At 37.5% G+C, this 4,831-nt stretch overlaps 1 non-coding gene across 1 annotated transcript; it reads left to right on the top strand.

Moving 5' to 3' along the window:
* The first annotated feature begins 1,667 nt into the window (after positions 1–1,667).
* LOC123845086 (U6 spliceosomal RNA) lies at positions 1,668–1,773 on the top strand. The gene has a single exon (XR_006790931.1). It is a non-coding gene; the product is annotated as a U6 spliceosomal RNA (small nuclear RNA).
* Positions 1,774–4,831: the final 3,058 nt, after the last annotated feature.

Raw genomic sequence — 4,831 nt, 5'->3', positions numbered from 1 at the left:
GGACCAGACAGACATCGAGGAGAGAAAGCCCAAGAAAACATTCTTATGGCACTAGGAAAGAAATAACAAGAGGCCAAGCTAGGACGGTGGAAATGAAAAGAGAAAGCCTATATAAGAGACCAGGCCATTAAAGAAGTCAGATAGATAGGTTGTAATACTAGTCTAAGTAGTTAGAAAATATTAAATACACCTTAAGGGACTTGACAGGTAAATGGCAGGCATAGCAGAGCACCTGATAAGAGGAAAAACCAAGGGAGCTCAGACTCTAGGGCAAAAGCCATTTGCTCCCTATCTCTTCTCATACTTCCTGTTTGCATCAGTGCCAGGCTCACGGGGGTGTGCTTCATTCCAAGGAGAGCTGGAGCCCCCCACAGACCGCTCGATGCAAGGCACAGGTAAGCCAAGAGTTTCCTTCACCGGGAGGGTAATAAAATGACACCAACAATTGCTCCAGACACCACTTGGTGGCACTAGTACCCTGAAATGATTGAAATGCAACCTGCCATTCTTGATCTTAAGCTGGAAACCTTGGACTCTTAAAAGGTCTAGCCAACCCTCAAGTTCAATTTCTTCCATGATTATCTGACTTCTTCCAGAACTTTCACATCCTCCTTTATCTCCATCTATGGAGATATGTGTTATTTTAATGATCTCTCATTATTTCAAAAATTCCTTTGTATGCATATACACATATAATTTACATAAATGTGACCACCTCTTTCAACCACACTTTTCTTATGTAACCTTACCTACCACCACCATAATTCCTCCCACCCCTTCTAGACGATCCATCTTAACAGCCTAGAATACATCCATCACCATCTAACCTTATACAAATGTGTGTATAGACAAAAGAGATATATATAGAGAGAAATGTATGCCTATAAAAGTTTTTTTGATTAATGATTTAGAAAATGGACTCATAAAATGTACTCTTCTACACATCTTGCTTTTCTCCCTCAACAGTATCTTGTGGTAATCCTTCTAAGCAACGAGTATTGCTCCAATTCACTTTTTGGGGATGTGTTATGTAATATTCCATGGTATAGACATACATTAATTTATTCAACAACTGTCCCTTATTAAACGGTATTCGTTTGGTTTCAATTTTTTGTTGGTTTTTTCTTTTTTTTGCCACAATAAACAATCCTGCTGTTGAAATCCTGTGTTTATATCCTGTATGGTACAGCTCCTGTCTCCATGAGTTAAATTCCCCAACAGGGAAATGCTGGATTGAAGGGTAAGCATACACTTTCAATTTTAGGAAATGTTGCTAAATTTACGTCCAAAAAAAGCTCTTTAAAATCCTTATTCCCACCAGCAAAATGTGAATGACAGTGCCCTTTTCCTCACATCTCCACTAGCAATGTGTATTGTTGCTTTTTTCTTTTGCTGCTTGATGGATATAAAGTGACAACTTATCATTAATTAACTTTTTGTTTTCCCGGTTGGCTGTGATCTCAAGCATCTTTCCAGGTTTTTTTTTTTTTTAGCCATTTTCACCTGATTCTTCACAGCTTTTGCCCAAAGCAAGGATATTTTAATGGGATTTTTGCTTAGTAAAGAGGCTAGAAAAAATATTGCTAAAACATTAAAGAAAAGAGAAAAATAGGTTTTATCATGGTCACTATTATCTATATTTGATTTCTAACACTAAAAGCACTTGGGTGCTCAATTCGGCAGCACATATGCTAAAATTAGAACAATACAGAGAAGATCGCATGGCTTCTGCACAAGAATGACATGCAAATTTGTAAAGCGTTTCATAGTTTAAAAATACATACAAACATACATGCATGCATAAATACATACATAAAAGCACTGGGGTGCCAGAAAATAATCTTGTGAGTACTATTCAATTCTGGAATGTCTACTCTAAGGGCAGAACATGATTATTTCTCTCTTCATAAGGAATTGACTCACTGTTAGTGCTTTGTTTCTGACTGGACATTGTATTGCTGTATATGTTTAAGTAGGACTTGGTATTAAATAAAACCAGTCACATTTATTTGAGTGTCATTTAAAATACTTGTTTTAAAAAAAAAAGAACAAAAATCAGTAGAGAAAGAAATTGTATTTTTAAGCTTCTAAGAAGATTTTATAAACAATGGAGCCCAGAGAACAAAAAAAGTCATAAAATGACTTGACAGTGTCCTTTTAAGTGAACATATGTGAGTTGATGCATCCATGTGTGTCCACATATGTCCTACATATGCACAGCCTGCTGCTAACCAACCAGATTGTTCGATGTGTATGTTTACTGTAAAACAAGCCGAAAGTGTTTGGTCTCTTTGTTAGAGAAACAGCTCATAATTTCAAGTATACAAACGTCAGTTGTTTCTCATTTCTTTTTTTTTTTTCCAAGCCAAATGAGCTGTTGATGCCCAATTTGGCAGGATCCTAACTGAGGCTGACTCTTGGCCAGCTGCAGAAACCCGGTCCTGAAAGTTCAGGAAAATTTTTACAAGAATAAGGAGCTTTTCCTAATGGCTCCCTAAACCAGAGGAAGTTTCCTTAGAGCCTTAGCCAGCTTTTTCCCACTCAGTATCCCAAAGGATAATCACTAACATTGTTTTGGATACTAATGGATGGAGTTAGGGTGTGAAATGAGGGTCCTCCCTGACTTTGGTCAAATATTCTTCCAAAACCCACTGTTAACCGAAAACATCCTGGGGAGGTAGAGATTATTTCTGTGATAACAACTTTATCTATGAGTCCTCAGTATCTCATCTTTCATTTCAGCATTTAGACAGTGCTCTGCAGCTTAAAATGGTGAATGAAGTTTGGACAATTTCCAGTTGAAGATGGAGCCTTTGGATGGATTAGACCCCTACTTCTACAATCACAGCATTGAACCCAATTATCACTATCGGTATCCTCTACTACTCACATTAATATTCTCTGAATAGCAGGCTGTTGTGAAAAGAGCTCATGCTCTGGAGTGGAAGAGTCTGTCCAGTCCTAGCTCCATTGTTTCCTGGCTTTGTAGCCATAGTAACTTCATGCTTCCAACTTCAGTTTCCTTATCAGCTGTATGGAAATAATAATATGGATTTCCTAAGTTTCTGATGAAGATTAAATGAGATAACCTATATAAAGGATGATGCACAGTACTGGGGACACATTAAGTGCTAAATAAATGTGAATGCCCTTCCTCTCCATTTCTACTTTCCTCTCTCTAGTCCCTTCAAAGAGAGAGAGACCTGAGAACCAGGAGTATTTCTTGGTCAAGGAGATAATCCAAAAGTCCCCAATCCCAAGGATGGGGGGTTGGGGTAGAGGAGAGGCTGATTTCAACAGAAAAAATTCATTTAAAATGTTAAAAATAGCAAAAATAAAATGTTCTCTTTCGATATCATTGAGACTAGACCGATAAGTATGAGTATGTATTCATAAATGCATACCCATTTATTTAACACCTACTCTGTGTCTAGAATAGTGCTTGACAGAAGTGTCCATAAATACTTCTTAAATGATTGAATAAAGACCAAACCCTTAAAGCACCATCGTAATTTCTTCTCTGATGCTCAGTTTCCTGGGATTTATTTATTAGTGATGATTCTCTGCTTTTCAAAGTGAATGTCATAGTAAGGAAGAAGTATGGGTATCTGTTGTCACTGTCTTACTCAGCCCCTGAAAACAACCAGAAGCATCCCATCCTCCTTTTAGTCTGACAACACAGGCTCTTTCTACATCAAACCACCTCTCATTCCCTCTTTCCCTTCCTCCATTCAGCCTTTCAAAAGCTGTCCAGTATCTGGCCACAACTGAAAAATACAATTCCTCTTGCTGCAGGTGTCCATGTGCTTGGGGCAAAATGAGCCACTGTTGACAGTTGTAAAGAAAGGGAGAACAGCTGTTTGCATCTGGAGATGGGGTAAGAAAGAGAGAACAGCTGGTGGCAGCTGTGGCAGACAAGAAAGTAAGCAAGTTAGCAGCTGCTGGTAATTCAGAATCTACTAGACTGCCCGGAATAATTGAAATCCAGAAGAAGCATGTGAGACTCGACTTAACTGCTTTACTGTATCCTGCTCTTCATTAGATCCGACTTGTCCTTCATTAGAGACATTCCCATGATAGCCACATGAGGACTCCCAGTAGGAGTATCAGTCCCTCCTCCTCATCCATAACCCTTTGGAAAATCAAACCAAGAAAAGTAAAATGACACAAACGTTACTTCCAGTAAGCCCACGCTTATTTTTACAAGAAGGAAGCAGTCTATGGTTGACAAGGGAAGGAATGTCACCAATGATGGATCTATCATAAGAATGGGCAAAAATAATTCTTTCTATATTACAAGAGATTATGGTCATTTTGATGATGATCCCACACTTCAGAATTCAGTAGGCTGACATAAAAACGTGATAACTTAAATGTAATATAAGCCTAGAAAAATACATTTTAAAACCCTGTCCGTGGTTTCAATGTTTCTTTTCTCATATGCATGTAATCCTGTGAATGTGTATACATAGGAATATTTCCCTCTATTTTTTATTTTTAATAAAAAGAAGAGAAAGACGTCTTTACATCATGCATCTGGTGACAAAATGTTTGGTTGGTTTTTGTGCTTCCCACTTCTAGTCATCTGGAATTCTAAGATAAACTGAGAGACCCAAAAGTATGTCATCTATTTCTCATCTTGTTCAACACAGAAGAAAAGCATCTCATCACTCCAATTTATAGAATTTCAGCTCTTTAGTTTCTAAGGTAAAGTTCAAGAGAAGAAAAAAGAAACTATCACAATGTTATATACTAATAAATTTTATACAACCGAATGCCCTCAAATAAAAGAATAATTAAGGAAATTATATGGTAAGCTATCTGTATTTAC

Source organism: Mirounga angustirostris, unplaced genomic scaffold, assembly GCF_029215605.1.
Source record: "Mirounga angustirostris isolate CCGP_5_RB_7025 unplaced genomic scaffold, mMirAng1.0.hap1 SCAF_5, whole genome shotgun sequence".
Lineage (NCBI taxonomy): Eukaryota > Metazoa > Chordata > Mammalia > Carnivora > Phocidae > Mirounga > Mirounga angustirostris.
Note: the sequence above shows the minus strand (reverse complement) of the source record. Positions and strands in the feature narration are given on the sequence as shown.